This window comes from Empidonax traillii, unplaced genomic scaffold (genome assembly GCF_003031625.1).
Source record: "Empidonax traillii isolate 1590-97213 ecotype Southwest subspecies unplaced genomic scaffold, ASM303162v1 scaffold1037:size355049, whole genome shotgun sequence".
Classification (NCBI taxonomy): domain Eukaryota; kingdom Metazoa; phylum Chordata; class Aves; order Passeriformes; family Tyrannidae; genus Empidonax; species Empidonax traillii.
Window position 1 is genome coordinate 152311 of NW_020956230.1, and position 12040 is coordinate 164350.

Genomic DNA, 12040 nt, shown 5'->3' on the forward strand with positions numbered 1-12040 from the left:
TACTGTGTATGATTCGTTACCAATTCGAGGGGATTTATACGTATTTTTTAGAGATTTTTTTGAAAAGGCTCTTATTTTTCCAACAGCTAAAAAGAAAAAGAAAAAAAAAATGACACTTAGTGGAGCAGCGCTAGGCTTTCTTGCAGTCAGAGGTATTTTTGTATAGATAAGTGTCTTTTTTTTTTTTTTTCCTCTAAAAATAAAACTAAACCAGCGTGCTTTGGACCTGGGAACCAAGCTCTGTACGTGGGCAGCGCTGAGACTGCGCAGGGACCAGCACGGGAGAGGCTTTATTTTTCTAACTCGAGAGCAAAAACCAGCCAGGAGAAGAGTTTCACTATATTTTTTAACAACCGTGAGCCTTAAGAAAGAGAAACAAACAAACAAACAAACAATTATTAAAAGCAAAAATCCGCTCCCAAGCAGTCCGGGGTGCTGGGGAGAAGCCTTAAAACAGCCCTGGGAGAGTGACCGGGGCCAGCTCTGCCCAGGCCTGATGCAAAGCCCATCCAGGGGCTCCTCTCTGCTTGCAGGACGTCACAGATACTTTAAATTATTTATTTTGGGAAAAGAGCAGTTTGTTAATCAAAGTTTCCCTCGTTTTTTTTTTTTTTTGTGGTTTGATCTCCCCTCTGGTTTAAGTCCTTTCAAAAGCGATTGCATTAGTCGGAGCATTATTTGGAAGGTAACTGTGCCTGTTAAATTATGGTCTTAAACTGTAACCAGTCCTTTATTTATCTCTTTAATTCTTTTTTTTGTCGTTGTTGTTATTATTATTATTATTATTCTTTTTGGAATCTGTGTCCTGGGTTTGTACAAACTTGTGCTCTTCATTTTTTTTTTGTTTGTTTGTTTTTTCCTTTTTTTTTTTTTCTTTTGTCTTAAGGATAAACTGGAAAAAAAAAATAAGATTTGTACAAACTAAAGATTGCAAATGTAGCGTATCACTGAATCATTTGCCTTGTTTTCTGCCTCAGCTCTCTGGGACACACGAGCTCGTGCGAGGACGAGACCCCAAGGCCCCGGCCCTGCCCGGGGGTGGCTCCGTTTTAGCCTTCCACCCCCCCCAAAAACTGCCTTCAGAGCAGGGGGGGACACTGACTTTGGTGAAGCTGTGGCTGAACAGTTAAGGATTGCTTTTTAAAAAAGACAGCAAACTTTTTTTATTTAAAAAAATGATATATTTGTTAACAATTTTTTTTTTTTTTAGGGATTCAGTAGAAGAGAAAAAAAATCTTAAAGCACTCTTATAATATGGCATCTTTCTATTTCTGTATAAAAGCAGATCTTTTTAAAGTATTTCTGTAACTTAAAAGACCTGTCATTTAAATCATATTTTGTCTTTAGGTAAGTTTGGTTTTGTTTGTTTGCAAGATCCTTCTCTCTGTGAAACTTACCTTTTTTTTTTTTTTTTTTTTTGTATATTATTGTTTGCAATAAATATACATTGTATTAAAAGTTAAATGGTGCCCCAGGTGTCTTGATTCATTATCAGCCTCCAAGGAGCACTGGGGCCAAGCTGGAGCCCTGGGATGGTTTGGGGTTCATTGATGGGGTTTGGGGTGTCCCCCCCTCTTTTATCAGGGCAGGTCCTGAGTGCAGCATCCCAAGGAAACCAGAGCCAGGGGATAAATGGGAGCTGGAGATGAGTAAAACCAGACTGGAGAGTTCAGGGGGTGAGCTCCAGAGGTGACAGCTGAGCTCCAGCTGTCCCCAAGCCCCGCTGGCTCTGACCCCTCTCCCTGGGTTGTCTGCTCTGAGCTGCCTGGCTGGGGGGGATGCTGAGCACCAGACAGGGGGAAAGGCTTTCAGGTCATTCCTATAAAACTGCTGCAATCCTCCCAAACACAACCCCATCAGCCCAGACTGAGCAAAAAGCCAAAACCTCCTGAAGAGCCGAGCAGGACGTGTATCAACCTGAAGGATCAGTGCCACTGCTCATCCCCGAGCCACGGTCCCCCAGAGACGCAGCACAGACACTCCAGGAAGGAAACACCCCCCCAGCTCAGCCAAGCATTGCTTTTCCTATCAGATCCGTGCCAAATAAATCACTAATCCAATCCTACATAGTCTCTACCCCCCCACTGGTCCTCTGAGGCAGCTCAGGGTGCTTTGGGCAGGCACCTCACTCCACTGCTGCTGTCACTGCAGAGCTCACTGGTGACACAAGTCTCTGCAGGTCCCCTCCCCGACTGTCCCTCCAAGGCCACAGTTTTCACATGTGAAAACTCCTGCAAAAACCGTCCCAGCCTGCCCCAGACTCCACGAGGAGCAGCAGCTGGCACAGGGCAGCCCCACACCAGAGCCGAGCTGCTGTGGGGCCCCTCGAGGCACAGCACACAGAGAGCCCCATCACCCCAGGCTGCTCCAACACCACTCTGCCAGCAGTTCATCCTCTCTGGACTCCTGCCCTGGCTGAAAAGCCACTCTGATCCCAGCAGTGAGAGCTGCCCTGGAGCCTGGGGCACAGCTCGCTGCAGCCCCGGAGCACAGGGAGCTCGAGGCCGCCACACAAAGCCTGCACGCCGGTGTGAGATGTTTTTCCACTTCAGCCAGCTCTTCGTTTGCCCCGAGCATTAGCTGGGGTCGGTGTCACTCCACCTGTGCCATCGGCCAGGGCGGGCTGGGAACGCTCCGTTCCCGGGCGTTTCTCCGCAGCACACGGCGGGTTCCCCCTGCCCCCCCGGGCGGACTTTGCCCGCCGCCAGTTTTGGCTTTGCCGCTTCTTTGGGTAAAAGAACAAACACGGCCCCGCAGTTGTGCCGACGAGCCTCGGGGAGAGCTCGGTGGGGCCAGGGCCAGGGCCAGGCCGAGGCGATCCCAGGAACCAGACAGAGCCTTTCCGATGCTCGTGTGGGTGGGATGGGCTGTTACCCAGCAACACGCTGGAAAACGTCCCAAAATTAGGATGGCCACGGCCTGCCTCTCCAGGAGTCTGGGCCAGCAGGGACCCTTCACATCCCTCCCCCTGTTTGCATTGGGTGCAGCGAGGGCCGGAGGGTGGGAGCGGGGCAGGTCCAGCAGGGATGTCTGCGTGGGATCCAGCAGGGATCCCTGCCAGACCCTGAGCAGGCAGCCCAGCACAGCCCCAGCTGCTCCCGGGGGGGTGCGGTGGCTTTGCCGTCCCAACACAGCCCTGCTTGGCTCCCTTCTCTCTCCCATTCCGCGAGCTCCACCTTCCCACCGGAAGCATCCCGGGGGATATCTTCCTCACAAGCAACCAAAAGAGCAAAGCTCATGACCCAGCCCTGGACCTGTAATTTCTGCACTGTTTACTCATGGTGTGGGCTTTAATGCTCTTGGCCTCCACTCGGGAAAGCCAAAGCTGGATGCGGGTCCCTGCACAGCTCCAAACTTCCTGCCCACCCACGGCTCCGGGGGGCTGCCCCCTGCACGGGCTGGGAGGGGGGGATGAAGGGACACCCAGGGGGAGAAAAATGCTGGGAAAGCCTCGCAGCTTCAGGGCACCGTGTGCTAGAAAGCAGAGCAGGAGGGGTGGGGAGACAAATAATAAATGAACCGAAGGGAACTCGCACAATGCTGCAGGGCAGGTTTGAGCCGCGGAGATAAGGGCGGGTGTGGGGACAGATGCGCAGTGGGGCGGCCGCAGTGCTGCCCAGGGGGGTGGGGGGCACAGGGGGAGCCCCCCAGGAACCTGCAGAGAGCCTCGGGGCTGGAGGGGTGGGTGGGCAGAGAGCGGCTGAGCCCCACGCCGGGGCTGCTCGTCCTTCTGCACCGCCGCGGTTTGGCTCAGTGAGGAGTTTGCCTTTTTTTGGTGGGTGCAGAGGAAAAATAAGCTATTGAGAAGAAAAATAAGCTATTCAAAATCAAAAAAAACTGGGGAGAAAGTTTTGAAGCAGCCCCACGGCGCAGCCCAAGCCCCCCCCCACCCCGGGCGGGTCCTGGTGATGCCCCGGTGTGCCGGGCCGGCCGCCTGCAGCGGTGGCAGCTGCTCCCAAAGCGAGCTGCAGTTCGCATTCCCTCAGCCAGCTGTTGGTGTTGACATCCCATGAAAGCCTCCAAGAGGCAAGGCAAGCTCGCAGCCAGCTGTGCTGCGCCGGGATCCCGGGACCAGCCCAGCTCCTGCCCAGCTGCAGCGCTTGGGACATGGACCAGCCACGGAGCAGCACGGCCAAGGTGTTGCTGGGGGTTGTCTTTCCCCTTCTCAGGGCCCAGCTCCAGGAATCAGGTGGTTCAGCGAGAGAGAGGTTTGTAAGTAAAAGTGAAAGCAGCAAGTTGAGTTTCCCCCTCTGCGCCTGGTGTTTGTCTCCCTGGGGACCACGCTCAGCTCCCAGCAGGGAACTGCTGCCAACCCAGGAGAGGTGTCGGGAAGGGAGGGCAAACACAAGCCCCCTTTCTCTGCTGACACCACAAAAATTCGGCTAAGAAACTTGGATTTGATGCTGCAAAGACGGGAAAGGTGGGAAAAGAGGAGAACTTGGAGACACAGGGCACAAACGGGTCCAAGGAATCAGGGAGGATACAAAAAAAAGAAAAGCCTTAAGCATCTCTGGCACAACCTCCTGCCTTTCTGGCTGTGACAAGGAAGGGAAGAGAGGAAGAGGTTCCCACACATCCCTCCTGCTCCCCCAGCCATCTGCCCTCCGAAGGGGAGGCAAAACCCCCTCCACTGCAGCATTAACCCCTCTGGAGCAGGAGTGGATCATCACCCCATGGCCATTCCCAGGTCAAGCTACAAGGCCAGTGTCACCTAGCATTCCACAGATCCCAAAATTCCCAGGAAGGGTCCCCAGCCATCACAGGTGCCCGCATCCATGTGGGCACAGACATGCCCTGAGTGCTGCTATAACAGAAATAATAAATCCTGGGGTGCCTTGGGGGCTGTAAAGACCTCGGCTGCCCCCTGCTTGGGTCAGAGCCCACCCCTTTACTCCGTGTTTGCACAGGGACTGCTCTAATGGGGCGCTGAGCCACAATCCAGGCCTCAAGTGCCATTGTAATGCAACTACTAATCAGGCAATAGCCTTTATAGGAGCAGCCCCTGCTCAGGCTGCGCTCCCAAGGCTCATAAACCAGGCCAGGCTCCATTGAAGTCACCAGGAGCCCGGCCCATGCACAGGGAGCTGGATCAGAGCTGCTCAGCCAACCCTGCGGCTGTGAAATTCCACTTTCATTCCATATGTGTGTGTGTGTGTGTGTGTGTGTGTGTGTTGCTCCTGTGTGTGCACACACACGCACACAGAGCCTGGGACCATCGGTGGCGAGCGGCCTGGGCCTTGAGACGCGCTGTTTGCAGAGCTGGGGTGGGGAGGGGAGTCACGTTTACAGGAGGCTCCATAAAAAACCGTTTGAAATAAGAAATTAAACAGCAACTCGGCGAAGGCAAGGGAAACGAAATCCACATTTCTAATTAACGACCTGCCTGGGAGCTGCTCTCAGCTTTCAGTGGCTGAAACATTTCACAAGGAGAAGGTCTGGGAGTCGGGTCTGTGGTGACCGCGGCGCTCCGGCAGCGAGACCCAACGTTGCAGCCGCTCCCCCGGCACAGGGAGGCACAGCCAGGCCTGGGGGCTGCCCCAGCCAGGCACATGCAGCCATTCAGCCTGGAAATAAGTGCATTTTCAACAAGGCCATCGCTCCAGCAAACCCACAGGCTGAACAACGCGTGTCCTTCCCGGGATGGCCGCGTGCGGGAAACACCCACGCGCAGTCGGAGCTGCAGAGGGACCGGGGGGAGCAACCAGGGTGGTGGCAACCCTGCCCCATCCCCTGCCCTGCAGCAGGTCAGATCCCACCCCTGCCCTGGCAACGCCTCCAGCATCCTTCTTAAAAATCCCACGGGGCTCTGCACTCCACAAATTCCAGATCCACATCAAATTTCCCAGTCTCGGGGGACTGGTGAGATCCAACCTCTGCTCTGGTATCACCTCCATCATCCTTCTTAAAAATCCCACGAGGCTCCACACTCCACAGATTCCAGATCCACCAAATTTCCCAGTCTCAGGGGACTGGTTGAGTCCCCAGGCTGGAGCTTCCTCCAACACAAAGTTTTTCACACTGAATAGGATTTAACCCTCAGGGCCCAGGGTGACAACTCACCCGTGGTCCCCCAGTTCAGGTAGGACAGCTTTTCTGCTCCACATCCCTTCCAGGTCCCCTCCACGCCCCGAGATGTGTCAGAGGGAAAAGGAGGGGGAGCGGAAAAAGCTTTATATTTGATTTTCCTTCTTGCAGCGTGGGGATTAATTGCACACGTCGTCTGGGCAGAAACCAACTATCACCAAGCAAAGTCTCGCTCCATAAATTTTAAACTGCTAATAATAAGGCTGGACAGGAGTTTTAAAGCTTCAGTAGACAGTTTACAATTAACCTACTCCTGTCAGCTGGAAAATCACCTTAAAATGTGATTCCAGTTCACGTCTGACTCACTTTGAGAGTTCGAAACTGCCTCAGAATCCCAGTAAAAGCCTCGAGCAGAGCCAGGAGGAAGGCCTGAGGGGCAGAGTTTCAGTCCAGACCTGACCTGAATTTCTCCCAACACTGGGGCAGACTTTTACCAGGGATCCCACAGGACTGCCAGTCCAGCCCTTGGAAGCTGGAAACCAGCCTTCCCTGAGCTTTGGAGCTCTTTGAGTTCATGCCAATCAAGTTTTTATCAACTTCTCCAAGAAGACAAACCCCGGGCTGAACACACCTTTGGTTTAGCGACTGCAAGGCAGGTGAGGGAGAGAAAGATGTGGATTTTGAAGGGAAGATGTGGATTTTGAAGCCCCAAACTACCAGAGACACATAAAGGATGAGAACCCGATGCCATCACACCACAGAGCATTGAATGCACTCCCCACACCAGCCCTGTTGCATCCTGATTCTCCACTGGCTTTTCCCAAGCTGGAAGGTGAATTCCATGAGTTGGAGCCACCATGCCAGGGGTCACCTCCCACCTGAGCCAGACTAACCAGGTGCCCATGGAGATCCCTGCAGTGTGATGAGGGGCTCCATCCCTATAACTCAGGATGTCCAGTACCCACTTCTCCCTCTTTTACCAGCTCAGGGTGGAACTGGATGGGCTTTAAGGTCTCTTCCCACACAAACAGTTCTGTGATGCTGTGAACAGCATTTAAGGAAGTTTTAGCTTCCAAATCAGCCTACGTGGATCCTACATCTCACAGAGCAAGACTTCAGTCCCTCATCTTTGGCCACAGCCACGAGGTGAAGCTCCAGAAAGGTCCCAACTGAACTACCTTTTAAAAGCCCCCCATAATGAATTGCATCAGGGAGGAGTAAGTTGGGCTGGGGAGGTTGGGAGGGGGAGACACCCAGTCATTTTCTGTGATTAAAAGGCAAATTTTATTCCTCTAGAAACTTGGAAGCAAATGTGGCGTTGCCATGGTTTCACACCCACTGGCTGGAAATGACAATATTAGCAGGGTGACCTGGTAATTAGAAACTGTGCCCCCAGGTCAGGCTGGGGAGAAAATAAAGAGAGATTAGGGAGTCCTAAAGACACAGCTCAATGCTGCGGGCTCCTGCGCTCCCCACCTTTTATAACCGGCCCATTTAAATGCAGATTATGACTTTCCACCTGGGGCTGCTAATCTGTCTCACAGCCAGATCAAACAATAAGGCATCTCTCCCGCACTGTGGGGCCAGGGTGCTTGGCAGCTCGGGGCTGTCATCGGGTCCCCCCTCCTGTCAGGGAGCTGCAGAGACAGAAAGTCCCCCCTTGAGTCTCCTTTTCTCCAGGCTGAACCCCCCCCACCCAGCTCCCTCAGCCGCTCCTAAAGAAGTTCTACCCGGACAGACTAAGCGTGGTCCACCCCTGCCACTCTCAGGGCTCTGAGCAAGGAAGAAGTCAAGATAGTTCCAGTTTGCTCTGGTGGCAGCAGCTGGTGGTGGCTGGGTGGGGACTGCCCTCACCCAGGACTCTCGTGGTGCACAGGGAGGTTGGAAAGGAATAATCCAGACACGATCCCTGTAAGCTGGACATAAAAATCCATCCAGTGGAGTGGGTAAAGCAGTGTCGTTAAAGCCAGATGACTCCATCAACACCGGCAGAGAGGGAGAGCTTTAAGCTCCTTAGGCTCCTGCACCTGGCTCTTTACTGCTCTTTGCTTTCATTCAGTATGGGAGCCTTTCAGTGAGGGTTGATAAGAGCCCTGCACCCTGGGCAGCTCCATCCCCAGGGCCTGCCGAGCGTTTCTCACAACCCAGGGCAGGTGCCAGGTGCATCAGGCACCTTCCACAGCTCTTCAGGGAGCGCCAGGAATTTTATCTGCTTTCCTGGAGATGCCAAACCCCGGGCCTCAAGGCCCAGCCTGTGGCAGGCCCTGGTAAGGTGGGTTTCTCTGTCCCACTCACCCCACTTTGGGTGGATATTTAACATCTCTGTCCTGGAAACCCAGGACAGCTCCATGCAACCATTTTCAAACACTGCCCATTCCAGAGTCACTTTAACCTTCTCAGAGTAGAAGAGTAGGGAAAATGATTCCCAGAAGACTCAGAAGGACACAGTGGAGGTTGCTGTCCTCCTTGCCCTATTAGCTTCAGGCTTGCCTTCCTCAACCCCTGTGCTGCCTCCCTCCCATCCCCTCTCCTCGCCCCCGTTCCTCCTCCCTTCCCGAACTGTCATGGTTTATTTTGTTTGGGTGGATTTTCTTTCTCCCTGCTCCCCCCCGCCCCTCGCAAACAGATAGTTTTCCCATGGAGATCCAGCCCCGCTCGGTGCCCATTAGCATCCTTGTGCATAATTAGAGCCCGGGCCATTGTCATGCAAAGCAGCCTGGGATGACAACACTTCAGCCGGGACGACGCAGAAACGCTGGGAGGAAGTTTCTCACACTGGTTTTAGCCAAGGCAAACCGGCCCGGGCACGGGTTGGAGATTTTAATTAATTAACGGGTGCTGGGCTCCCTTCACAGCCCCAATCACTGCTCGAGGAAAGGGCCCCGGGCTCCTGCACCCACCACCCCATCCATCCATCCATCCATCCATGGGCTTCACCTTTCTGTGTAATACAATCAGGGAGGGCTTTGGGTTGGAAGGGACCTTAAAGCCCATCCAGTCCCACCCCCTGCCATGGGCAGGGACACCTTCCACCAGCCCAGGGTTGCTCCAAGCCCTGTCCAGCCTGGCCTTGGACACTTCCAGGGATCCAGGGGCAGCCACAGCTTCTCTGGGCAACCTGTGCCAGGGCCTGACCAACCTCACAGGGAAGGATTTCTTCTGTAGAATACTTTTTACTCATGAAAATAAATTCAAAAAGGCCACCCCAGGGAGCCACTGAATCATTTCCCACCAACCACAAGGGATGAGAGGGCTGAGTTATCATCACCACAGCCACGTGATGGGTTCTGTCCTCGCCAAACAGAACAAAGCAAACCCCAAACCCTGCCTCCACCACCACTCCCAAAGCATCCATGAGTAATTGGTCCTGGAGCACTGCCATGCCTCCAGAAGGGCTGGGGGGACAGCAGGGACACATCCCAGGTGGGGTTTCCATCCACTTCCTTGGGATCTAGTGAAAAGATCCACCTAACAATAACCACCATCTAAAGAACAGGAGCCACAGAAAAGGTGAAGCAGCAGCACAGTCAGATAATTGAAATGTGTTGAAACCCTGGGATGCTTCTGGGAAGGGCAGAGATTAACACACCTGGCAGGTCTAATCCTTCCTCAAACCAGCACCCTGCAAGTGCTTCCCTCCCCAGACACCGGCTCCTCTACTCCTCCACCAGCTGGCGTGGATGTTGGCACCCACATTTCAGTGTCTTTTCATATCCCTTGAGGTGCTTTGCCAACATTTTCTGCCACAGTAACAACAAGGCTTTTGATGGAGGAGTTTCAGAGGGCAGCAGTGGGAAACGGCGGCTGCTTTGAACCTCTCCTGGGTATTATCTGTGCCACTTTTTGCCCTCCCTCACCCTAATTCCTGCTCAGGGGAGGACAGGGCTGGAAACCCACGGGAGGCTTCCTGTGGCTCCACCTGAGCTTCCCTCCCAATGCCAACCCCTTCAGACCACAGAGGTGGACTGAGTCAGGATCCCAGTGCTGCGGGTTGACTCACAGGGGAGTAATTTGGGAGCCAGGATCCCACTGCTGCAGGTTGACTCACAGGGAAGGAATTTGGGATATTTCTGAGGTGTCCCTCAGTTTAACTGTTAACCTCCCAGCTCTTGCTCCTCGGTTTCACTCTGGGAATTCTCCCTCCCTCAAGGCAGAGACCGGAGCATCAGCACTTAAAGCTGCAGAAGCAGGTGAGTCAGCAAGAGAGTCATCCAGAGAGAGCAGAACCCCCACTGATGTCTCCCCACCGAATTCCTGGAGGATGCCAACACCCCCCATCTCCCTCTGTCCAACCCTACAGAGCTGTGTCAGTCACAAACCCAGTGATTTCAGCCAAAAACACAGCTGAAGGCCCACCCTGCCCCTCAGTTAAAGGATCTGGTACTCATTAACCCTCAGGGACTCACAGTCCATCAGAGCTGTGTGTGTCATGTAACCTCCCCCTGCCTGACCTTTCCCTGAAGGGGAATAGGGAAAAAAAAAAAACCAGGGGAAGGAGCCAAGGGTGCCACAAACACCCACGTGCCCCTCTCCTGCTCCCATACACCCTAAAATGATGAGATCTTGGCCAAGGGATCGCTGTGACCATCCCAACACTGACTGCCCAGTGCCTGGCACAGCTGATGGTGGAGCTGCCTGGTGGGTGCACACACTGGACACGGTGCTGGAGCAGCACAGGGGAGCCCCCTCCACCCACAGAATACCCCAAAACAAGGAGGGGGAATCCACTGCGAGGGTGGCATCCTGCTGGGCCATCCCCAGGGGCTCTGTGCCCTGCTCCCCACACACACACAGGCAGCCACCGGAACATCCAGCAGCTGCAGGAAACCCCCACCCCTGCAGATGCTGGGGCTGCAGAGGTCAGGAATCACTCCCCTGGAGCTGCCTGGCGTGTTTGCTTTGCCTGCCCCCAGATCCTGCCACAGAAGGTGGGCAGAGCCAGAGCCACTGACCCAGAACCAGCCCCTGATTGCAACCGTCTGGAGGGGGCAGAGGGTCTCTCGTGCTCCCCCCGGGCTGGGGAACATGCCAGGAGCTGCCAGGGGTGCTTCCCCTCCAGCCTGGGATGGTTTGGTTGACAAGAGCCTCCTGCAAAGCCAGGGGCAAGGGATGGCAGCACCAGAAAAGGATCAGGCAGGACAAGGACTGCTAAAATACCCAGCTCTGGGTATTTTAGGAGCTTTCTGCGGGCCAGAACCTTGTTTTCCTTCCTATTTCTTGCCCAGGAGCTGATTTTGCAGCAGGACAAGAGCTCACAGAGGGGGGTAGATCACATGTGGCCACTGTACCAGGGGACAGACAGAGAGAGTGGGAGGTAGAGCAGAACAACACAAATTCCCCCTATCCCCCTGGTCAGCTGCTCCCTGCTCCAGTGCTGCTGGAAAGTGAAAAAACGACGCAGAGAAATGAAATCTTCCCCAAAGCTGAACCTCCAGCACACATTAACGCTCAGCAGCTCAGAAAAATGACAACTCTTTGTTTAGACTTTCTCCTAATTCATATTTCATACGGGCCTCTCATAATCCATACTCAATCCATCTTCCCTCTTATTTGTTTTCTCTTCCCCCTCCTTTTTTTTTTTTTCTTTTAACCTGTTTAATCCTTTTAAGTTCAAGGATTTGAAAAGCAAATACTATAAAAGATGAAAGGTGCGTTGGAGGAAATCAACTTTGATAAGAGGCTTTTATGGCTTGTAAACCTTATTCCGGCCCTTTGGCTTGAAAGGCAGCACTAATTTTAAGAGCCTTATGCAAGCCTCACAACGAGCTTCAAAAAAAAAAGTGCATCAGCCTGGAGATGATGGGCACCTGGCTAAGGGGCTTCCCATCACCACGTGCTGCAGGCTGGCCCATAGCTGGACCATCAATAACAGCATGGCCATGGACTTTTAAGAGCTCAAGAAACAGCCAAAGGAACTTTTTAAAGAGAAAAAACACCCCCTAAATATTAAAATTAACGGCACAGCCTTGAATAAATTGCTGTTGTGATTCCCTCCTGAAAGCAAAGCTCTGCTCCC